The sequence below is a fragment of the Lutra lutra genome, chromosome 2 (assembly GCF_902655055.1).
Source record: "Lutra lutra chromosome 2, mLutLut1.2, whole genome shotgun sequence".
NCBI lineage: Eukaryota > Metazoa > Chordata > Mammalia > Carnivora > Mustelidae > Lutra > Lutra lutra.
In genome coordinates, this window is record NC_062279.1 from 36,203,994 (window position 1) to 36,229,222 (window position 25,229).

The window sequence follows — 25,229 nt, forward strand, 5'->3', positions numbered from 1 at the left end:
GTGATTTGAAATATCCCAATTCAATTGACTGATGGGCCCGAAGTGCGTCACAGATTTATCAACCGAGCCAGGTGAGTGAGACACCGTGATGGGTTCAAGTGAGAGGAAGTATCCATCGGCAACCAAATGACTACACCGGGAAGGCGGAGAACATGCAGAAGAACATGGAGACTCCCCCTCTGAAACCGGAGTTGGGATGGAGGGAGAAGGAGCATTTCTGAGAAGAGCCGTGGCGTGGGGAGGGGCCTTCTCAACCGTAAGTTGTGTGCGAGTGCAGGGCCAGACACAGCACTGTCGTCCATTCTCCATAACGTGTGTTTACACAACTGCTTCCCAGATTTCCCTGCCCCCCACCTCAGCCCCTCCCAACCCTCACCCCAAATGCTCACTGGCTTTCTTCCCCATGTGGTTACCACCAAGTCTCTTCAAAATCAGCGACTTTGATGGAAATAGTATCATCACAATTTTCTGGAATTACTGAGCGACACAGTGGGCACAGACCGTGCAGGCCAATGGCGCCTTCTTCCCGGGGTCACCTGAGGTGAAGCGGGTGGAGGTGCTCTTTTCTTCATGAATAATTCCACCTGCAGCTTGCTTGCACATTATTTTACTTCCCTTTTCACATCTGTCGCCTGGCTCAGCCCTCTGCCACCTGGTGCTGCCTGTTATTCCTCCTCTCCCCCGTATTCCACAATGCCATTGCCACTCAGGCCATCGTCCTCCCGCAGGGCAGCACGGGGCCCCCCCGCGCAGTCCCATCCCTGTGTCTACCTACTTGTAAACAGTCTTGATTCCCACAACGGTCAGCACCAGAAGGGCCTGCAGCATCGGGTCCAATCCTTTCATCCTACGTGGGCAGAAATGAGGCCAAATGACCACATCCGACTTTCTCAAGGTCACCCAGTGTATTAGTGGCAAAGTATAGTTAAAGTCTTGGTGTTTTCTTTTTTTTTTTTTTTTAATTTTTTTATTTATTCATTTGACAGATAGAGATCACAAGTAGGCAGAGGGACAGGCAGCGAGAGAGGAGGAAGCAGGCTCCCCGCTGAGCAGAGAGCCCGATGTGGGGCTCGATCCCAGGACCCTGGGACCATGACCTGAGCCGAAGGCAGAGGCTTTAGCCCAATGAGCCACCCAGGCGCCCCAGTCTTGGTGTTTTCTAGTTCCTAACCCAGTGATGCATCCAAGAACTGGACAAAGCAACCAGCAGAAATTAGAAACAGAGTTGGTACAGAAAACCACTCAAGCAGCGTCTCGGGCTCTTAGGCCAAAATCCCCCACCGTCATCCTGCTGTTTTTATACTCTTTTAAAATAAATATGTCCACTTTCCAGTCACGTGCACTGCAGGAACTCTCACCAAGAGAGGGCAGACCCCTGTCTGCTTGCTCAGCAGATAGCTATCAAACCACTATCATGCTCAATGTGGAATGCGAAAACAAAAAACAGAAAACAAACCCCAACCAACCAACCAAACAAAAAACCCATTAATTATGGTCCTTACCATCTGAAAGTTTTCAACTGGTTTGGGGAGAAAGGCCAAAAATACTTGATCAGATTTAGGATACAAGGACTGTGTCGGAGAGCAGGACATGATGTCATCAAACAAGAGAGACCAGATTTCCCAATACTGCCCTTATTCTTTGCATCTGACAATCATCTGATATGAAAGAAAATGTAGTAGAAACTTCTCCAAGCTGCATAAAGATGCCCCAGAATCTCCAGTTTACCGGGTAAGTAAATATAATTATTGTGGAAAAGAGAGGGACATCAAGTGTCAGGAGTTCAGAGGATAAGAGTGTTTGGGGGAGACTCTACTGACTGGGCTCTGACTTTTGCCCCATTATGGGAAAGGAAAAGACAGAGGTCATCAGCCCCTCGTTTGACATACAGGAAACAGAGATCCCATAGCATGGGAGGGAACTAGGACCCGAACTCAGAATGCTTGTTTTCTCAATTTTCAGGTTATCATTATGGAAATAAAAGTTGCCACCATTTAAAAAATCAAATAGTACTACAAGGCTTATAATAAAAAATAGTGCCTTGCTTTACTTGCTGCCCTTACCTGAGAGGCAATCACTTAGACTTTTAGCCTAGAAGTTTCTCATGCTCTTTACCATCTTAGTTTCATAGGTCATTCTTATGAGGCGAGTTCTTGATTTTTCTTTCTGTGGACATCTTACTATGGAATATCAGATTTTAGCTCTCTTACTCCTCCCCTTTCTAGTTACATAACAGTTTTTATCAAATCAATATTAATGTTCACATTAGTATTTATGTAAACTTTGTTCAGAGAAGAGTCATGTAGTACATTGTGATTACTTTTTCTTTCCTGTATAACTTTTAGTTTTTCCTGGCATTAATAATTACCTTTTTCTTGTTGTTTAATTGGTTTTCCATGTATCTGTCATTAATTCTTCTTCCAACTTTCTCATAGAATTATAAAATTCTTTCTAAGACATTCAAACACAACAGGTGATCTCCCAGTTTCTTTCTTTTTTTTATTTGGATGTCTCCATATCCAGCAATCCTGTATTTCTCTGTCTGCCAGCTCTGATATGGACTGCTTTTTCCTTGGGATTGGTGCACAGCAACTATCCTGAAACTTTCCTTCATCTTCATCCTGAGAATTCCCTCTACCTCCCTCATATGTTAGGCCTACATTTTTTCAGGAATCTGGTTTGTATTTTCTAGAGAATGGGTGAATGAGAAGTGAATTTTTTAGACAATGTATGCCTGAAAAATACCTTTATTCTATCTTCATGTTTAATTTTACTTTGGTTGAATATAAGGGTCACAGTTGTAAATCATTTTTCATTTTTCAAGGCTTTTTAAAGGCCTTGATGTCTTTGTCCATTACTGTCCAGTACTCCTGTTCAGAAGTCTGGTGCTATTCTGATTCCTTGACTTTTCTGAGTATGACCTGTTTCTTTCTCTCTGGAACCTTTTAGGATCTTCTCTTTATCCCTGAAGTTCTGGAATTTCACCGTGATGTTTTCGTTCACTCTGTTGAGTACCCATTGGCCCTTATAATTTGGAAACAAATGTACTTCAGTTCTGGGATTCTATCATGAATTAATTTCTCTGTTTTTTTTCTTTTGCAACTCTTTTTTTTTAATGATTTTATTTATTTATTTGACAGACAGAGATCACAAGTAGGCAGAGAGGCAGGCAGAGAGAGAGAGGAGGAAGCAGGCTCCTTGCCAAGCAGAGAGCCCAGTGCAGGGCTCGATCCCAGGACCCTGAGATCATGACCTGAGCCAAAGGCAGAGGCTTTAGCCCACTGAGCCACCCAGGTGCCCCTCTTTTGCAACTCTTATTAAGAAGCTATTAAGCCTCTTGGATTTGTATCTGATTGTTTTCATCTTTCCTACTTCCTAATTTTTTTTTTTTTTTTGGTCTTTCTGTTTTACTTTCTGGTAGATTTCCTCAATTTATTTTTCAACTCTCCTATTCAATTTTCTTTTCCTGTCATATTTGTTAACTCCATGAGTCTTTCTGTTCTCTGAATGCTCTCTCTCTCTTTCTTTAAAAAGCATCAGAGAACACAGCATCTCTTTTTACTTCAATATGAAAGTATTTTTTTTTCTCTCTCCCTGCATTATCTCTGTTTCTTCCAAGTTTCCCCTGGTTTTCCCTCATTTGTTGTTTTGGTCTATCCTAGGTCTATCTTTGATGCTGGAGGATTCCCTCAAATATTTGATGGTCCTTGATGGTTGGTTTATAGTTATAAGCGAGGCACTAAAAATCTATCTGAAAGTGTTGAGCATATGTGGGAGGTTTGAGGACAGGTGGGCTGTACCAAAGCCATTGCTCTGTGAGAAAAATAACAGATTCTGTAGAGTTTTTCTCTTGAGATGGACAGTTTCCCAATGAGATTACTCCTCCACACTCCTGCCTTGTGGTGGGAGGGTGGGAATTGGGGAGGTGTAAGCCTTTTCCAGCATTCTTCCAGCCAAGTTGGATAAGGGAGATGGGGCACAAGTTGTGGCATTACCCTTCAGAATACAAGTTTCAATGAATCTGCCCCTCGTTAGTAAATTTATTTCTGTCCTCAGTGGATTCTAGCTCCTAAGCCTTGAGTCTGTCTTGTTTAACTTCTCAGTCTTCTTCCTCCTCACACAAACTTTCAGCCAATCTTCCTGTTTTCTGCCGCACCCAAACCAACACCTGCCCTGCTACCCTTTTCAGAAGTACCTGATCATCTAAGCCCTCAGCCTGTCTAGGGCTTGGAGATGGCCAAAGAGCTGATTTTTTGTTGGCTTCCAACACCTGCAAGTCTAGGTTTTTCTGGTATGGTAGCTTAGTTTCTACTTCTCACAGCTTTTGTGTTTCTTAAGGTTTTAAAATTTATATTTGGTTGTTGATGCTTTCCCATTCTCTTTGTCCTTGAACCTTTATGTTCCTTTCCTATATTTATTGTCATTTTAGTGAGGGTTTAATAAAATTCTGTGTTCAGTAGACCATGCTTTACTGTGATTTCCATGTGTCTGCTGTGAAATCCACTCTTCTAGCTTTCCTCCTTTTCTCCCTGGCCCATTTTCTCTCTCTTCTTTCCTTCCCTCTCCTCTCTCCCTTTCTACTTTTCCTTCTTCCCTCCCTCCTTTCTTCCTTCCTCCCTCCCTCCCTCCCTTCCTCTCTCCCTTCCTTCTTTCCTCTCTTTATTTCTTTCAGAATGCTGTTCTTCCCTCTTTGAAGGGCCTTGGGGAGTCTGCTATTTTCTGCTCTTTGAAATACTTTGAATATAAAGAGCATCCTGGACTCAGGCTTTAATTCGAACACATCATTTTTCTGCAGTGGACTTCGAAATAATAATATCCCACAGAATCTGTGCTTCTTAATCTCTTCCCTTCAGTGTGGTTGCTGAGAAAACTCCCTTTGGTATTTCTAGGAAATGGACTGTTATCATTTCATCCATTTCAAGTGTGGCAATTTTTTGTTCATATCTTGAGTTCCAGAACCTTGTCCAGGAAACACAGGAGAGGGCAAAGAGTATACTCTTGACCAGCAAGAAAAAATGGGGCCAGGGTGAGGGTTGGAACAGGTATTAATTACTTGATGAATTAATTTAAAAATATGTATTGAGTGTCTACTATATTACAGGCACTGTCATAGGTAGAGGGGATGTAAGAATGAGTAAGACATTCAGAGTCTGGTGATAAGACAAATAAGTGAATGAACAGAATAGAATGTGATAAGTGCACTTCATGCTCAACCAACATTAATTCTTGGTCTACCTACTGTATGTCAGGTACTGTACTAGACACCCTCATTTTATTAATTCCTCACACTATCATTGTGTGTTAGGCATTATTATACCTATTTTACGCTAAGGAAATTGCCAAAGTAGAGGAATATACAAGTAGCTATGAAGACAGAGGCGCGAAACCTGTCTTTGGTGCCTCTTGGCCAGGCAACCAGGGGTGCCCCCTCCCAGAGGCTCTGGGGAGCCCCAAAGATCCGCCTGCACCTAACTGGGTCTTCAGCCTTGGGCATCAACTACTTTGCTGCTCCCTTCCAACTCCCTTTCAACTTCCAACTCTTCCAAGGAGAGTGTCTCCTATAGGACCTAAGAAAGAAAACAAGCTCTACAGGTCATCAGCAGCATTTCTGACCCCTGTCTTCAGCGTGGAAAAAGTGAGGGAAAAATAAATCTCGAAAGCCTTGAACTAAAACTGTCCCAAACCACAGGAAACTCTTAGATGTGAGGTCCTTTTTCTTGCTCTCATTTTTTCCCCTTTTCTTTTTTTGTCAGTAACAAACATTCACCAGAGTATTGAGACACTAGCTCAGGAATGGCCATGATGACAGCTGATGGGGAAGGTGGCGGAGGGAGGTCCAGAGAGATTGTTTGAAAAGGCAGCTCAGCTGTCCCCCTTAGGAAAATCAAGGGGATCACGTGGGTGAATTGGGGAGAGGGACACACATTCACACACACAAAACTCTCTGAACGTAATCAGTTTTTTAAACTCTGTCTTTGAAACAGGAACTTGCCTTGGGTCTCCTGAACCGAAAAGCACAGATCTTGCCTTCCTCCTGGAAGTCACCTTGTCCTTTGGAGCCGTCGGCCTGCAGGAGGTGGCTTCCTCTGGCTGGTGAGAAGCTGGCTCTTTTGTGCAGAGAGATCTTGCCCTTCCAAAACCAGGGGCCGGGTAAGTGAAGGCTGCAGACCCACCAGGCCTCCCTGGGGTCTCCTCTCATTTGGTTCCCTAAGGATTAGATCGAGGAGGTTCTTTGTGGGGTGGGGGACACCCGGACTCCCATGTATCAAGAAAAGGAAGTGGGGGCGGGGTGCAGACAGAGATTTTGCCAAATTACAGATGGAGCCGACTAGATCCAGAACAATTCCCAAAGGAGGTCCTCCCACACCCACAGGAAGGCCAAGAAAAAAAAGTTTGAAATTCAAATTATTTTTGGTGCTTGGGAGATGAGAGGGGAGGGTGAGAAGGCAGTGGTAGTAAATAGGAACAGAAGGGGGAAGAAAAAAATGGGAAGGCTTGCTGGTATTTTTCCTAAGGAACAGCTCAGGAGAGCACCAAAGAGTATAGGAAATGCAACTGGACTCGAATAATATTTTTTATTATGTGTCCACGGGCAAGACTGGAAAGGAGAATCGTCACAAATTTTATATATGTGGTTTCTGTCTGAAAGAAGAGACTGCTCCCTCCCTCCTGTGTTCAGCCTCTGCTTTTGAGAGGACAGGACAGAGATGTTTTGCCCACACTGTACCCACACACTGTCTGCTCCTCTCAAATGCATTTCACTGGCCTGGTTTCCTCCAAAAGCTTTCCTGCTTTCATGATTGTTGTCATTGCTGTTGTTTCTGCTGACATTTTTGCTTTGGATTCAAAGGATGGAAATAAGGTCGGGGACCGGGGCTGGGGAGAGAAAGATGGACGCCAAGATGAGAGATGAGAAAACAGTAATTCTATTTGAGAAGTAGATAGATGGAGAAATGAAAGAACCTTGCTCCCCAGTCGAGAGCTTTGTGGAGTCTTGCCAGGTCTTCGTGTTTGCCATTTCCTGAAGAGAATGATTTGGGTTGGATAGGATTGCCAAAGGGATAGATATGGGATACCCAGTGAAATCTGAATTTCAGATAAAAAACAAAACAATACCCCCAAAGCTGACTTTATGGTGCTGTAGAAGTAGTTCTTAAGTCCCCTTACTCCAGTGGTGTGTAAATGGTGGGTGCCCACAGGGTAGATGGTTTCAAGGGATTCAGCGTCTGGATCCACCTGAGGTAAAATGAGAGTGGGGTGTCACGCTGGGTCTTCTCTGCTCCCACCGTCCTGACACATCAGCCCTTCCTCCCTTCTCAAAAAAGGAAAGAAAGCCATTGTCCTAGATTGTAAAAACCTCTAGGGCCAAGACAAGGAACAATTAGAAATATTTGTGTTTGTGTTGAGAAAGCAAAAGCTTTTACGACTGAGATACCAATTTGTGAAATACAAATTAGATGGTTTCCAATGTCTTGTTTTCCATAAAACTTTGGAGGAAAACCCAATTGAGTCAACCATGGATAGAACATTAAAATAATTTTTAAAAAATAGACTTTATTTTTTAGAGCAAGTTTTAGGTTCACAGCAAAATGAAGCAGAAAGTACAGACAGATCCCACATGCTCTCTGCCCCACGCAGGCACAACCTCCACTGTAATTTCTGAAGGAAGGTCTCTAAGTGGTATCTGACCTATAATGTGAAGGAGTCCAAAGAATTGAATGACATCGCCAGTTTGGCACTGCTGAAAAACAAATCTCAAGTTCTCCGGCAAAGGTGGACCAGCTACAAATCTTTATATAGGGTTTGTATTTGTAAGTGATTGAGTCATTCCAGGTGTGCCTCTGAAGCCAGAAACCCAGAAATATGTCCCTAGTTTCTTTTCTTCTCCTCAGCCCTGGATGGACATTGTCATAACAAAACTCCTTGTGGCCCCATCTACCTAGTAATGCGAGACAAGTTTTCTCAGTGCTTACATTCATAAAAATGAGAAATAAAGATAATATTGGTGCTAAACCTGTTCATTCTTTTTTTTTTAATTAATTTTTTATTTTTCAGCATAACAGTATTCATTATTTTTGCACCACACCCAGTGCTCCATGCAATCCGTGCCCTCTACAATACCCACCACCTGGTGCCCCCAACCTCCCACCCCCCACCCCTTCAAAATTCTCAGATCGTTTTTCAGAGTCCATAGTCTCTCATGGTTCACCTCCCCTTCCAATTTCCCTCAACTCCCTTCTCCTCTCCATCTCCCCTTGTCCTCCATGCTATTTGTTATGCTCCACAAATAAGTGAAACCATATGATAATTGACTCTCTCTGCTTGACTTATTTCACTCAGCATAATCTCTTCCAGTCCCGTCCATGTTGCTACAAAGCTTGAGTATTCATCCTTTCTTTTTTCTTTTTTTTTTTTTTTTACAGCTTTATAAACATATATTTTTATCCCCAGGGGTACAGGTCTGCGAATCGCCAGGTTTACACACTTCACAGCACTCACCATAGCACATACCCTCCCCAATATCCATAACCCCACCCCCCTCTCCCAACCCCCTCCCCCCATCAACCCTCAGTTTGTTTTGTGAGATTAAGAGTCACTTATGGTTTGTCTCCCTCCCAATCCCATCTTGTTTCATTTACTCTTCTCCTACCCCCTCAACCCCCCATGTTGCATCTCCTCTCCCTCATATCAGGGAGATCATATGATAGTTGTCTTTCTCCGATTGACTTATTTCGCTAAGCATGATACCCTCTAGTTCCATCCACGTCATCGCAAATGGCAAGATTTCATTTCTTTTGATGGCTGCATAGTATTCCATTGTGTATATATACCACATCTTCTTTATCCATTCGTCTGTAGATGGACATCTAGGTTCTTTCCATAGTTTGGCTATTGTAGACATTGCTGCTATAAACATTCTGGTACACGTGCCCCTTCGGATCACTATGTTTGTATCTTTAGGGTAAATACCCAGCAGTGCAATTGCAGGGTCATAGTGTAGTTCTATTTTCAACATTTTGAGGAACCTCCATGCTGTTTTCCAGAGTGGTTGCACCAGCTTGCATTCCCACCAACAGTGTAGGAGGGTTCCCCTTTCTCCGCATCCTCGCCAGCATCTGTCATTTCCTGACTTGTTAATTTTAGCCATTCTGACTGGTGTGAGGTGATATCTCATAGTGGTTTTGATTTGTATTTCCCTGATGCCGAGTGATATGGAGCACTTTTTCATGTGTCTGTTGGCCATCTGGATGTCTTCTTTGCAGAAATGTCTGTTCATGTCCTCTGCCCATTTCTTGATTGGATTATTTGTTCTTTGGGTGTTGAGTTTGCTAAGTTCTTGTTCATTCTTTTTTTAATTAAAAAAAAGATTTTATTTATTTATTTGACAGACAGTGATCACAAGCAGGAAGAGAGAGAGAGGGAAGCAGGCTCCCTGCTGAGCAGAGAGCCTGACACAGGGCTCGATCCCAGGACCCTGATATCATGACCTGAGCCGAAGGCAGAGGCTTAACCCACTGAGCCACCCAGGCGCCCCAAACCTATTCACTCTTGCAATAAGTAATATTAATGGATGGATATTTGAACTAGTTACATGTAAATGTAAATATATACAAATACATATCTGTAAAAATCCATCCTCCTCTATTAGGAGAGATAATTCTCATTAGGAGGGTAATTTCCAACATTTTACTATTTTCTGTTTAATGATCAATAAAATACATATCCATTGTGTTACTAATAATTATAATAATGTCCTAGTCTCAGGAAATGGTTTAATACCTTCTGGTCACAGGATAGTCTTTGAAATTATAAAATCAATTTACACATGCATGTTTCTTTCAAAATATATGATAAAGTAATCAGTAAAAGATCCCCAAATGATAGATTTTCAAATAATAAAAGATGTCATAGAGATATATGACATTTGGAGAAAAATCTTTAAGGGAAGTGGAAGGAAAATATAGTCATGGAGGAAAGGGAATGATTGAGCATTTCTGTTAAAGAACTTCATGTTCATCTTGAGAAAGGAACAGTGGTGTCAATTTATTATGGTACTTAGATCCTATTGGATGCATTTAAAAGGGTGATATAACAGTTTTATTTTAAAACATCTGACGAAAACAATCTGCAGACTACATCCTCTGTGAGCACTCCAACCTGTGATGAAGAGTTAGAGACGTCTTAAAATGTGTGAAGGGATGCACGGTCTTCAGCATTTTTTAGGGGTGTAAGTGCAGAAAACTTTGCAGATCTCTGCTTTATATCATTCTCTTACTAGCATTTCTGTTCAAAATATAGTACTTAGATTTCTAGGTCCTTTACAACTTTGCACAATAAAAATTATAGGCATCATTCTATCTACGTTCTACCCACTGAGGTGCCCTAGTCCAAATTCTGTGCCCCTCACCGTGCTGCCCATCTTCTCTCAACTGGGTGGTAGTTACAGGGTCATGAACAAGGGCTTAAGTTGGAGAAACCAGAAATAAGTCAGCCCCTAGACCTCATGGCTGAACTATTTCGAGAACACGCAGTTCCATTTCAGTGGCCATGATTTGACTCCCGGCATACTCAGTGACATGTAATTAGAAGCTGCGTTCAACAGACTTTTGCTGTAATGCTTGCTTCTCACCTTCTGAATATGGGGGAGCCACAGCAGCATTTTATGGTAACGAATTAAAATGATCTCACCAACCCTTCTGTGCACCCTGTCATAGGAGAGTGACTCTCTTGAATACCAGCGAAGTTCTGGACTTACTCCAAGTATCAGAAGCCTGCTTTTTAAGGAAGGCAGAAAAGTGGATGGAAGGAACCCCATGCCTCAATGGCAGAGGAAATGCACTCGGGGGAAGCTCTGTCCTAGGGATTGTAGCAGTGGAGGTAGGAGAGCGATGCAGCCCTGCTTTTCATATCAGAACTAAAAACTAAATGTTAGCTCACCACAAATTGAGTCCTGTCAGCCACAATATGTGAAAGTGTGCTTAACCAGCATGTGGGCTTTGTTCAGCGAGGGTCAAGAGGGATATGTTGCGTCCCAAGTGATTTTTAAAAATAGATAGTATCTATTTAAGCACGAGACTCTCATAATATTTTTTTAGTTTAACATTTTTCTCCTTGCTTAAATGTTTTATTTTGAGATAACTGTGGATTCACATGCAGTTGTAAGGAATAGTTCAGAGAGATCATGTTTCCTCTGGTGGTGGCGTCTTGTAAACCACAGTCCGCTATCACAACCGGAATACTGACACTGGCACTGACAAGAGTAAGATTTCCATCAGCACAAGCCCCCCCGCCCCCACCAGCTGCCCTTTTATAGCCACACCCAATTCCCTCCTACCCTGTACCCTTCTTAACCTTGACAATCATTTACGGGTTCACCATTTCTATAGTGTCCTCACTTTGAGAATGTTATACAAATGGAGTCAATACACAGCATGTAAAATTTAGGGACTGGCTCTTTTCACTCATAAACTTTTCTGCATATTCATCCTTGTTGTTGGGTCTATCAGTAGCTTGGTCCCTTTTCTTGCCAAATAGTATTCCATGGTAGGGATCTACCACAGTTTAATTATTCACCAGTTGAAGGACAGCTGGGTTGTTTCATTTTTGGCTGTTATCAATAAAAGGGCTATAATCATTCACGTATAGGTTTTTGTGTGATCATGTCTTCATTTCTTTTTTTTTTAATTAAAGATTTTGTTTATTTATTTGAGAGAGAGAGTGTGTGTGCAAGAGCATGAGTGGGGGGCAGAGGCAGAGGGAGAGGGAGAAGCAGACTCCCCGCTGAGCAGGGAGCCCGACATGGGACTCGATTCCAGGACCCTGGGATCATGACCTGAGCCAAAGGCAGATGCTTAACTGGCTGAGCCACCCAGGTGTCCCTCATGTCTTCTCTCTCTAGGATGAGTGCCCAGGAGAGCAATTACTGGATCATATGATAGTCGCATGTTTACTTTTTAAAGAAATGTCCGAACTGTTTTCTAGAGGAGCTGTACCATTTTACATTTCTACCAGCGATGTATCATGATCCAGTTTTTCTTCATCCTTACCAGCATATGACATTGTGGCTATTTTTTATTTTAGCCATTCTGATAGGTGTGTAGTGGTATCTCACTGCATACAATTTTTTTGTATCTTTTGTATCTTTTTGTACTTTTTCCATTTTTATTGAGATATAATTGACATGTAACACTGTATTAGTTTAAAGTGTACAATGGGCGCTTGGGTTAAGCATTTGTCTGACTCTTGATTTTGGCTCAGGTCATGATCTCAGGGTCCTGGGATAGAGCCCTGCATTGAGCTGCGGGCTCATCGGGGAGTCTTCTTGAGAATCTCCCCTTCTCCCTGTGCCCCTCCCCCCCACCCTGTAGTGGGAATGTGCCTGCATGCTCTCTCTCTAAAAAAATAAAAATAAAAAATTTAAAGTGTACAATGTACTTGTACACTTTAATATATATGCTTATATTAAATATATGTATATTTATAATATAATATATATGTATAATATTTATATATAATATATAAATATAATATATATACATATAATATACAAAATTTGATCAAATAAATTGATGAATATAATGACCAAATCAATATATATTGCCAAACGGTCACCACAATAAATTTAGTTAACATCCATCACCTCACGTAGCTACAGTTTTTTTTTCTGTGATGAGAACTTTTAAGATCTATTCTCCTGGCAACTTTCAAATATACAATACAGTGTTGTTAGATATAGTCACTATGCTATACTTTATATTCCCAGAACTGATTTGTCTTGCAACTGGAAGTTTGTACCTTTTGACCACCTTCACCCATTTTCCACCCACCCCTCCTACTCTGTCTCTGGAATCACTAATCTGTTCTCTGTTTCTATGTTTGTTTGGTTTTAGATTCCACGTATAAGTAAGTTCATACAGTATTTATCTTTCTCTGTCTGACTTACTTCACTTAGCATAATGCCCCCAAGGTCCATTCATGTTGTCACAAATGTAAAGATTTCCCTCTTTTTATTGGCTGAGCAGTATTCTGTGTGTGTGTGTGTGTATTACATTTTCTTGTGGAATAGCTCATGTGGGTATCTCTTTGAAGTAGTGATTTTGCTTCCTTTGGCTATATACCCAGAAGTGGAATTGCTGGATTGTATAGTAGTTCTATTCTTAATTTTTTGAGGTATCTCCGTATTATTTTTCATAGTGGCTGCTGCAATTTACATTCCCACTAACAGTGCACAAAGCTTCCTTTTGCTCCACATCCTTACTAACAATAGTTATCTTTTGTGTTTTTGATAATAGCCCTTCTGACAGGTGTGAGGTGACGTCTCATTGTCGTTCTGATGTGTATTTCCCTGCTGATGAATAATGTTGAGCATATTTTCATATACCTCTTGGCTATTTGCATGTCTTTTTTTGAAAAATGTCTAATTTTTCAGATTTTTGGTTTTGCTACCAAGTTGCTTATACACACACACACACAGACAGACACACATGATATTTTATATACATATGATATTTTATATATAAATATATATGACATTATATATATATATATTCTTCACATATTTTGGATATTAGCTTTTTATCAAATACATGATTAGCAAATATGTTCTCACATTCAGTAGGTTGCCATTTCATTTTATTACTTTGCTGTGCAAAAGATTTTTAGTTTGATGTAGTCCCATTTGTTCATTTTTGCTTTTAGTTGGAGTTAAATCTAAAAGCATCATTGCCAAGAGTGGTGCCAAGAGCTTACCCATTATGTTTTCTTCTGGGAGTTTTATGGTTTCAAGACTTCAATATTTTTAGTTCTACAGTTTTATTTTCACTAACTTTTTATTTGTAAAATCTTTTGTATGGGCATCGAGGTTTTTTTTTTAGAATTTTTATTATTAAACAAAAGATACATAATGTACGTGATATATTACTTTAAAAGGTAAAAGAGTGTAAGTGAATCCTATTTTCTCCTACTGCTGCTCTCAGAGATGGTCTCCTCTGCACAGGCCACCACTCCTAGCAGCAAAACCACATGGAACTTCCCACCTAAGATAAAGGCACCCATCACAGTTCAACCACTTTTTCCTACCTCAAGGTCAGCGCCAGGAATGACAAAGGTCGTCATCGTTATATGAGCACATATAACCTCTGGGAATTTTTTTTTTTTTTAAAGATTTTGTTTATTTATTTGACAGAGAGATAGATCACAAGTAGACAGAAAGGCAGTCAGAGAGAGAGGAGGAAGCAGGCTCTCCACTGAGCAGAGAGCCCGATGTGGGCCTCGATCCCAGGACTCTGGGATCATGACCTGAGCCGAAGGCAGAGGCTTTAACCCACTGAGCCACCCAGGCGCCCAACCTCTGGGAATTTTTAACTTTTCTTTTCTTTCCCCTCTTTTGTTGTCAGCTAATCCATTTACAGACATAGGAATGAATGGAATAAAATAATTTCCTCCTCCATCCCGCCCCTCCTCCATCTCTAATATCATCTCCATTTCCTAACTGTTTCTAATCTAGTGAGGACAAGAAAACCACATAACTGGACCTTTGGAAATTAGGTATTCCGTCAGGAGCAGGAAGAAAGGCTAAGAAAGGCTCTCCTTAATGAGGGACTTCGGCTACTCAGTGGCCCTTTCCCTCTTGTCTTCTGTGTTTGGAATTCCATTCCAGAGATTCAAGTTTCCAGAAGGGTGACTTCTAGATCAGTGCCACAATCCCTATACATCTTTTCAGCAAGCCAGAACTATGACATCTTTTGACCTCAGATGCTGGAGGGTGCATTTGGCTATTTATCCAATTAGAACATTCAGAGCATCATTAAGGATTAGATGTAAGGATAAATTTAGCTCGTTATTATTTAATTACTAAATAAAGGTGTTAGCCTGGATTGGGCTTAATTCTCCAGTCTAGTGTTACACTTTTAATATAGTGTTATACTTTTAATATAGTTTGATAGATATGTGGAGTCATCATACAAATTATGATGAAATTTGAAAGAAGATTCCTGAGCCAATTACCTGTTTCCAGTGAGTCATAATGAGTTTCACTAGATCTCAGGGTTCAAGTTGGTAATCAGGTTCTGTATATCTTTTCCAGTGGCAGGAATTTTATGTGCATGGAAACAAGTTGGTTAAATTATTTTGAGAAATATATCAATAGACTGACAATCTGTGGATAAATTTAGTTGTATTTTTTTTTTAAATCACAAAGCAGCTATGAGATCTCTGAGATACTTTTAAATTAAAATCTTTTTATTTACTTTAAAATTAACATTTTTTTCTAATCACAAAATACGACAAGCCTATTAAGGAATACTTGGAAAATTCAGAAACATAACAATTTTAAAGAATCATCTGTAAACCTAACTCAGTTATAGGTAATAACTTTTTAAGTATATCTTTGCAAATCTGGATTTTTTTTTTTTACTATTAAACACACACACACATTGGTTCTCTCTGGGGAGGACAGCAGTGTTTGGGAAATGTGAGTGGAAGAAATTCTTGTTCAATCTTACTCTTTTGCCCCTTTTGGTCATTGTATTGTGTGTATATTTCCTATTAACAAAATAATGGAAGGACATACATCTATGTCCAAATATCCTTGGTGCTTTTTTGTTGTTTTCTAATAATCAGTTTGGGTTAAGAACCACTGATATAAAAATGAACTCACTTCACCGACTACCACAGACATCTCTTGGAATGAACTGGACAGAGTTTATTCTAGTTAATGACTTTGACTGTATTCACCCACAAGAACTTCTAGGATCACTGCTGAGGAATGAATTATGTAACTAGTCTAAGCAACTCTGAAGTTAACTTAGTGCTAAAATGTGGTCATGGATCCAAAGCTAAGATATCTATCTATTCATCCTCTCTCTCTGATTCCACAGGCCCAATCCTTCCCGTGTAATCACAGGGCATTGCTGGAGAGGCAGGAATCCGAGCGGAGCACTGTACTTATTCAAACTGACGGAAAAACAATGCCATCAGCATGAATCAATAGTAATGGTGCATTTGGCCAGCAGACTGTTATTTCTGGGGACAGGATGTGCACTCAGTTTTGAGGTTTATTCATGTCAGATTTAGCTGTATAGCAATATTTTCCAAACTTTGTTACTAGGAGATAATTTTTGGCATGTGTATGCAATGCATGTATATGTGTATGTGTACACATGTGTATAAAAAATACTACAGACTGGATGGCTTAAACAACAGAAATGTATTTTCTCACTGTTCTGGAGGCTGGAGTCCGAGATCAGTTTGCCAGCATGGCTGGGTTCTGGGGAGAGCTCTCCTCCTGGCTTGCATACAGGTGGCCACCTTCTTAAAATGTTTTTTTTTTTTTTTTTTTTTTTTTTTTTAAGATTTTATTTATGTATTTGACAGAGAGAGAGAGAGAGAGAGAGAGAGAGACGGCGAGAGAGAGCAGGGAGAGTAAGAGAGGGAGAAGCAGCCTCCCCATTAAGGTAGGAGCCCAATGCGGGGCTTGATCCCAGGACCCCAGGTCATGACCTAAGCCAAAGTCAGATGCTTAAGGACTGAGCCACCCAGGTGCCCCAGGTGGTCCCTTTCTTACTGGGCATTCCTGTGGCCTTTCCTTGATGCACATGGACAGAGGTAGAGATCTCTTCCTCTTCATTTTTTTTTTTAATTTTATTTATTTATTTGACAGACAGAGATCACAAGTAGGCAGAGAGGCAGGCAGAGAGAGAGGGGGAAGCAGGCTCCCTGCGGAGCAGAGAGACCAATGCAGGGCTCGATCCCAGGACCTGGGATCATGACCTGAGCCGAAACCAGAGGCTTTAACCCACTGAGCCACCCAGGTGCCCAGATCTCTTCCTCTTCTTATACAGTGACCAATCTTATCAGATTTGGGCCTCACCTTACCACCTCATTTAACCTTAATTACCTCCTAGAAGCCTTATCTCCAAGTGTTTGGTCTTCAGCATATGATTTCTGGTTGGGGGCATTATCAACATATGTATTTATATTTTACAAATTTGATTCTATATACAGACTTTTAAAGGTTCCTCCAAAGTTGTATCTTTTTTGATTTTACCTTAATTACTGTCCCTTACTGCTATTTCCCTCATCAGATAAAGAGATTTGTCAGTTTCTTCCACTCCCCATTTTTCCTATTCTTCAGGTTCTGAGAGTTTGAGCTAAGAGATAACCCTGGGTGTTGGCCAGGGTCACTGAATGAGGATTCAGAATGTGTGGATTCATCTCACGCCTGGCCGTGTGATGCCAACGTTGTATCTCTCTCCTTAAAACCTAAATTCTTCCATCTGTAAAAGGAGATTAATAATCTCTAAACCTGTGTGAGGGAAAAGAAGGAACAGTTAATAATTTACCATGTAATGTTAGCTCTTTGTAATAAAAGTTTCAAAACGAAATGCAAAGCTCTCAATCCAAAGGTATCATGCTATTTTTTTTTTTTAACAATCTCAGCACTTGTCATGTGTCTTGAAAAACACTAATTCACTCAATCTCAAAGACAATGGTATGAGATAGGTTATCTGTTATCACGACCTTCCCGGTTTTATGGAAACACAAAGAAGTAAAATAACTGGTCCATGACTATGCAGCTAATTAGTGACAGTCAGGATGCAAATCCTGACTGCTTGGCGCTAGAGTCCAGTCACTAAGCCGTCACCATGAAATCACTGCTTATTCATGACAAATTGTGTCACTTCCTTGCTCAAAACCTTCAGGGGCTCTTGAAGCCTAAAATAATAAATACAAGTCATTAGCTTAGCAACAAAGACCCTCCAGCGACCTTTCTTTCCTATTTTGTTCCCCATCACAGTCCTCCATCTACTCTCCCGGGCTCCAACTGAACTGTACTGGCCACACTTCCCCAAATGGATCCCATGCGTTCCTGCCTCTACACTTTCTTCTTGATGCGGTCTTGCACTGGGAGGCGGTGTGTTCTCACTCACTCCCCCACCATCTACATCTTACCTTTCCTGCAAAGGTCCTCCCAAAGTGCCATCTCCTTTACACATTTTCTCCTGCACCTCTCAAACTGAGCTGGTTTGACTCCCACAGAATTGTATCTCTGTCCATCAATCTGTGTTATGAGTTTCTGGCTTTTATGATAGTTATTTCTGTATATGTTATATTCCCTCCCAGCCTCAAGGATGGGCTCCTTGAGGGCTAAAATATGCTTTCTAATAGAACCTAAAATTTTTTTAATTAAAAATTTCAACCATTATTGTTTTTTGAAAACCAGATATAGGCATGCTTATGGCAAAAAATGAAACATCACAGAAATACATCTCTTAGAAAGTGAGATACGCCATTATAACCCCTCCTTCTCACCATAAGAGAACTGTGGTTAACAGTTTGGCATGTAGTCTTCTACTCTTTCTGCATATAGTAAAAATGTATAATTTTTATTTACGGGAATAATTTTCAACGTTATGAACAACACCGCAGTGAGTATGTGTGTATATATTCCATATGTATACACTGCATGTGTGCACAGACACATATACTCCATATATACTGCGTATGTCTCCAGACGACTATCTGGAGCACATATCCTTGGACATGAAATTACCAGGTGAGATGAAATGGAAATACTAAATGATGACAATTATGGAAAATGTGGATGGGAAGGAGCCCTGTGTTAGGTCTTTCTGTATCCTTCACAAAGTCAGTGATTAAGAGAGAAGTTTCCGGCATCAGGCTGTGCTGGTTGCACTGGTTTGTATCTAGGCTCAGTCTCTATTCCTTAATTGTCTTATCTATGAGAACATAATAGTATTTTGCTCCCAGTTAAGACTTAAGTGAGATAATCCACGTACAATTAGCATTTAGCAAGCACGTGGATAATAAGTAAATGCAAGATACCTGGTGGGAGGAAAAATGGTAATAGGTTCACATAATTGTTGAATGAATAGGACTGAAGAGAACAGTAATTTGAGTAATCTTTCTGGAAATGGAGGGTACTTTGTTATGGAAACCGACAGGAAGTATGAAATGACCAGCTAGCGTTAGAGGTGCAATGGCCATGGAGCAATTTCTCTCTGTGTGAAATTAACTGGCCTGAACCAGGATCAGCCAATGAGCTCTTGAGTCTCACACTTTCCCCAGTGGAACTAATGGGCCCTGACTGCTGCCTGGTACCTTATACAATGGGTATCTTTAAGGAGAGAGAACAATGCATTTGCCCAGAGGACGCACTGGCTCCCCATCTAAGGTTATTAGGCCGTCTAGTTACCCAGCCATTAATGTTGGAAATAAATAGAAAGTACACAAATAAATGGCTAGCGTATAGACTACTGTCTAGATTCTTAGGTTCTGGGTAAGAAGTCTCCACCTTCATAGAAAGATTCCTATACCAAAACTAGAATACCAGAATATTCTGGGGAAGTCAGTACTGGAATATTCTGGGGAAAGTCAATCCTGGGTTCTAGAACCAACTCTGCCCTTAATTAGCTGCAAAACCTTGAGCAAAATTGAACCTCATCTTGCAGACACAATGAGGGGACTGAAATACGTGATGTGAAAGGCTCTCCCCGGTTTTAAAAAAAGATTTATTTATTTATTTGAGAGAGAGAGTGAGAGAACACTCACAAGGGAGCACAGGGAGGAGGGCAGAGGGAGAGAAAGAATCTGAACAAGAGCCCGATGCGGGACTTGATCCCCTGACCCTGAGATCATGACCTGAGCTGAAATCAATAGGCGGATGCTCAACTGACTGAGTCACCCAGGTGCCCTGAAAGGCCCTTTCTTGACATTCCTTTCTCCACAGGCAGTTACATTTTCAGACACCAGAGCTATTTATTGCACTGAAAATAATGAATGCATAAAATCAGGTAATGGAAGTATTTTCAAAATGTCCAGATGAAGAGATAGCGAAGGGGCTACACAGCAGGGTGCAGGCCCAACTGACACCTGCTTTGTGGTGTCCCCTACAGGAGGGGATGGGGGGGAGTCCACTGAGGAACACCAGAAGTCTGGGGATAGGGGAGTGGAATCAGGGCAGAGATTGTAGTCTAACTGGATCCAGGTCCTGGGCAGGGGCAAATGGGACTGTAAACGGGGCTCCCAGCGAAATATGAGCATCATCCAAAGTTAACTGATGACCCTCTTCCTAGCCCCCCTCCAGTAAAATTGTACCCATCTTCTCAGGTTCATTTCAAAGTCCATTTCCTTTCTGATACAAGCTCCCCTCTACCTCTCCTTCCAGATGTCCTGTTCCTCTAAAGGCTAACTGTACTTATCCTCTGTGCTATTTTCACAGCATTTCCAAGAGGAATACAAGGCTGCCTCAACCTTCTAGTGACACTTGTATCCTCCTAATGAGACCCAAGGCCTTTGGCTCCTTTCACTTCCCAGGCATCCAATACAGTAGTGCTCAGGAAATATTTGTGGCTCTGTGAGTGACTCAGGCAGGCCCCATGGGGAGTAGACTTTTATGGGTTTTAATCTGAACCATACCATGAAATCTGAGACTTTTACCTCATTGCTCACACTGGAATCCGTCAGTTCCAGTCAGATTTGCTTGGAGCCGGGTGGAATTTTGCTCCTTTTCACGATGAAACCCATAATCTAATTTTAAAATTAAAACACATTTAAGTAACACCTACTTCATGCTCCACAGTAATCTAAACACTACAAATGTTAACTCATTTACTTTTCATAACGACCCAGATAGAAATTGAGGCACAAAAATGTTGTCCTTTGTGCAGGGATCAAAGCTAATAATTGGCAGAGCTGGGATTCAAACCCAGTCCTTCTGGTTCCAGAGAACACTCTCCTTTAAGACGTTATGTTGCCTGAAACTTATGAGTCGCAAAAATCTTCATAAGCGGAAAAAAACCTGAGGTTGATGTATGTATTTCAAAGGAATTTTTTTTTTTTCTTGCGTTCCCCTTTCCTTCCTCATTCGAAGCAAATTGTTCTAGAGCAAAGAGCCTTAGTTTCACACCTGAGAGAACTGATGGCTCAGTTTTGCTTTGGCAATCAAAATGGAAGAGGAAACTTGTGTGGTTTCATCACTGGTGCTTTCGGGGTGTGTGCTGCACGCAGCGTGTCGTCCTGCTGCCCCCCTCGGTGCTCACGGTCCCCTAATCCCCAGCTGTGTTGCCTCAGGTCCTGGAGACTTTTTAGCGTGCCTTTCCCCGACAATAGTGGGATTTGGAACAGCGTTTCCATCACTCTCACACAGCCAGTCCCAGTCCTAGAGCCCCAAGCATCTTCCTTTGTCCTCCTGTCCCTCAAAGCCTCAAGACATTTGCGTCAGAGTCCCCAGACACAGCATCTCTCCGTCCTCCATCCCACTGGTGAATCCACTATGCGTCCCTGTTTCGGAGGTTTTGTGGCTGACTTTATGGATATTTAAATTATCTCCACACGTGGGAGGCCGGCCTCAGAACCTGACAGACCTGCCATTGACTGACTGTGGGACCCAGGGCAAATTACTTAACGTCTCTGAGTCTCGGTTTCTTCATCGTGAACGGGCTTGATACCCGTTCGGTTGCTGTGTGAATCCGAACGAGATCCTGCAGGGGCTGCCCCGGCACGCAGTAATTCTCTTAGGTCCCCCTTGGCATTATTTACTTCATGTATGCTTGTCCGTTTCCCATTTTTTTCCAGCGCACCCTCTGCCCTGAGCGCAGGAAAGGCGTCTTTGCGTCACACTGAGAAAGTCCCTCTACCCCTCGTTAAAACGTCCGGCGCCCGCGGACTCTTCTGGCACATTGACGACAACCCCTGAAAAACGTTCCTTCTTCAGACCCCAACCCTGAACTTTTACCCCGCGGCCCTAGAAAGGCCAAGGGCTCAGGACCCGAGGGAGGCCCGGCTGAAGTCGCTGGGTGGGGCTCTGGGAAACAGAAATGGGCTTCAAGAGGGAGCCCGCGCTCCGGCTCGCCTCCCTCGCTCCAGGATGCCCTCAGCCCCGGGCCCCTTTCCGGCCGCGGACACCTGCTGCCCGGCCCGGCGTCCGAGGCGGGCCTCCTCCGCGCGGCAGTCTCGGCGGCCCCAGTCCCACCTGCGCGGCCGCCGACGCCGGCGAGGTGGTCCGGGCCCGCGCCTGGCCCGCCGCCACCGGGGCAGCCTCCCGGGCGCCCCGCCCCCGCCTCCTCCGCGCAGCCCGCGGCGCCCGGCCGCGCCCCCTCCCACCCCGCGGCGCCCCGGCACCCCTCTCCTCCCCCGGCGGGCTCGGCGGAGCATTGTACTCACATCCGGGGCTGGGTTTTGCTTTAATGCGAAACGTAATTAACCCGGAAAAAAGAGCCGAGAGACAAGAGAGAAGGAGGGGTGGGGGTGCGGGGAGGAGAGCGAGAGGAGCGAGAAGCACCGAGAGTTTGGCGGCGAGATAAAGAAATCCCCCGAGAGCGGCGGCCCGGCCGGCCGGAGACGCGCGTCCCACCCCGATGTAACCCACCCTGCCCGAGCCCCGGCCGCCGCACGGCGGGGTAAGTGGGGCGCCCTCGCGGGTCCGGGCGCAGCGAGGCGCGGAGGGGCGTGCGGGGGCAGGCGAGGCTGGGGAGCAGAGGGAGCAGGGGAGCCCGGGCGGGGGCGCCGAGGGCGCGCAGGCGGGGCCGGGTGCGCCTGCCCTGGCGGCGGACGGCGAAGGGAAAGGTCGCCGCAGCCCCTGGGCGCCTCCCGTAGCCCCCGGGAAATCCCGGAGGGCAGCCCCTCCTCCAGTCTTCTGGAGCGTCCGGGGTGGCCAAGGTCGCCACCGCCAGGGGTCGGGCTGCGGGGGTGGGGCCGCGGGAGCGGGGGGCGGGTGTTCTGCTGAGCTGCATTTTCTCACGTTTGCAGCAGCGAAACTTCGCTGCGGGTTCTGGCGCTGGAGCACCGGCCTCGCGACGACTGCCCGGGCTGCGGGTAGGGGAGGAGAGCGGAGAGCGTCCCAGGCAAGTCCCTCGGGCTCGGATTGGGCCATGGAGCCTCGTTTTCCTCTTCCCCTGTTAACCTTACTACGTGACAGGCCTACAGGGCTCCCCTAGGCAGATCCCTTCTTTTCCCCTGGGTGCAGACCGGGCCCTTGGGGCTTCTGGAACTCCGAGCTGGGGGTGGGGGGTGACTTGTAGGAAAACTGTCCTAAAACGCAGGTTCGGTGCCAGATTGGGAAAGCACCCTTGAGAGAGCTGTCTTCGCTCTCACCAACTTCTTCCTCACCTTACACGCTTCCCTTTTCTGCTCTAGTTCTGAAGACTGTTACTTCATCAAACTAACAAAAAAGCAAAAAATAAATAGATTAAAAAAAAAAAAAAGAAGAAGAAGGGAAGAAAAGGGGCAGAAGAGGCCGTGCAGGAAGAAGTGTACAGGCACCTCCAGAGAGGAGGCGCGGCGTGGCCACCTCCACTGGGGCCTCACACATCTCCTCCCCCGAGGCCAACCCTCCCCCCTACCCAGCCTTTCGCCTAAGGTTTCCTTCCTTCTTCGTGAGTTTGGGTTCTAGCTGAATCTTCCCCTTCTAACTCCTTCTCCCGCTCCTCCTCTTTTCTTTCTTTAGGACTTCAAATGGGGTTTTCCAGAGGAGCGTGAGAAGCAGAAAAGAGGGAGGGGAAAAGCGTTCTACCAGGATGCCAGCTGTGGCTCTCAGCCCGCTGAGCGGTGGTTGCACTTGGGCTGAAGTTCCAAAATTGTACTCATGTTCTTAATATATCTTAGTCCCCTTTCTTTTCCTTTTTGGAGCTCCATCGTTTTTCTTTGTTTGGTGGCAAAGCCTTCAGAAACGGTGAAACCAAAGGTCTGGAGAGAATAGGAGGGTTTGTTTTCTGTTCCACAGTTGCATTCGGTTGACATGTCATGGATAACAAGGATGTGAAAGGCAGTGATGAAGTAAGGCCAGCCTCTGTCTTCAGGGAGCTTACATCCGATGGCAGACACAGGCTGTCCACGAGTGCCTCAGACACAAAGTGGATTGCTAAAATACAGATCCGGCATGCTTTAAGAAACCAGGAGAGGCTTTTTGGAAAGCGCCATCATTTCAGCTATTTCTCTTTTCCTTGTGTGCCGCTTGAGAGTAATGACTTTTGGCATAGCAAAAGTCTAGCTTGTAGTCTAGACTGTATGGCCACTGTGATGTAGGACATCGCCTAGGTGTTAGGCAGGTATTTGTTGAAGGGGAGAATGAATGAATGAATGGCTGCAGGTACACAGATTGTTGGCATCTGTCCGGATGGAAGGGCAAGGAGCAGTGTGGCAGTACCCCAAGCATATAGAAATCCGGTTCACTGAGCTGGTGCATGCGGGTTTCCTCTGGATGTTGCTTTTAGACCTTGTCTCCCTTTTGTAAGCCCCACTTTTTACAAAGTGTCTGTGGCACCCCTGGTGGTATTTCAGCTAGTTCATGATGGGCGCCTTGCTCACCTTACAGATGAGGGTGATCACCTGGGTATTGATTTGCAAACCACCTGCTCTTGGGTAGAGTTTGCAAGCCCTTCTTTTCCCTTATTGGTGCTTTCTTTTCTCTTCTGTAAAAGGAAGTAGGGCCTGCATGTCCCATCTTGTCTTCCTAGTGAGCTGAACCGCATTGAGCTCTATATTTTACTAAGGTTACAATAAATCCTGAAGACATGTAGGTTTTGGTTGGTGCCTACTTATGGAGAAAATCTGCAGAAGTGGGAAGGGAGAAGCATTGGCTCTGTCAGTCAAATCCTCCTGAACAACCAGCTCTCTTGCTTGCTTGCTGGGTGTTTCCTGAAAGTGCTGGAATGCTATGAAGACCCAGATAGCAGGATCACGGTTTTCATGGTGTGCATCTAGCTGGTACTTCATTGATTTCCTGTGTTCTTCATGAGGCAGGTGGACCCAGGGCTTGGAAAAGAGGGTCTACGTGCTGGCACATTGGACTGCCCCGCCTTTTCTTTCTACCCTGAGCAGTTTGAGTTGCCTTGCTTTCGGTTTTCCATCTGTCTTAGTAAGCTGGATAGGACTCCTGCAATCTAATCTGTTAGGCTTTGGAAAGGAAGGAAGCAGAGCAAATATTATAGTGTGACAGCCTATGGGGAGAGAAGAATCCTAGCCCTGCCCAGTATAAGCCCATCACTGAGCCAGGGAATTGGACAGGGTGGGGAGATAGGGCAGCTGAGAGGTGGGAGGGATGGGGTCCCTTCCTTCCTGTTCTTAGGAGGCCTGTGGTTGGTGCAGTGGGACTGTAACTGGAAGACTCTGTTGACCTTTGTTCTGAATCTTGGGTTGCTCTGCCCTCACATCCCCCTGACCCCTGCTTTTAAGCCCATCCAACCTTTTGGCTTTATAATTTATCTCCT

The 25,229-nt window shown here is 43.8% G+C and overlaps 1 protein-coding gene and 1 long non-coding RNA gene across 3 annotated transcripts in view; both read left to right on the plus strand.

Moving 5' to 3' along the window:
* The first annotated feature begins 1,158 nt into the window (after positions 1-1,158).
* Positions 1,159-16,315, plus strand: LOC125093985 (uncharacterized). Its single transcript, XR_007125415.1, has 3 exons — positions 1,159-1,731; positions 5,985-6,150; positions 15,879-16,315. It is a non-coding gene; the product is annotated as an uncharacterized LOC125093985 (long non-coding RNA).
* A 5,868-nt stretch (positions 16,316-22,183) lies between these two features.
* Positions 22,184-25,229, plus strand: part of PLEKHA2 (pleckstrin homology domain containing A2) — a 57,871-nt gene continuing 54,825 nt past the window's right edge. Inside the window, exons 1-2 of one of the 2 annotated variants that reach the window (XM_047717142.1) lie at positions 22,185-22,421; positions 22,771-22,865. The gene's annotated coding sequence lies outside the window, so the exon portion shown is untranslated. Of the gene's footprint in view, positions 22,422-22,770; positions 22,866-25,229 lie in introns of both variants that reach the window. The other variant, XM_047717143.1, reaches the window with a different exon arrangement.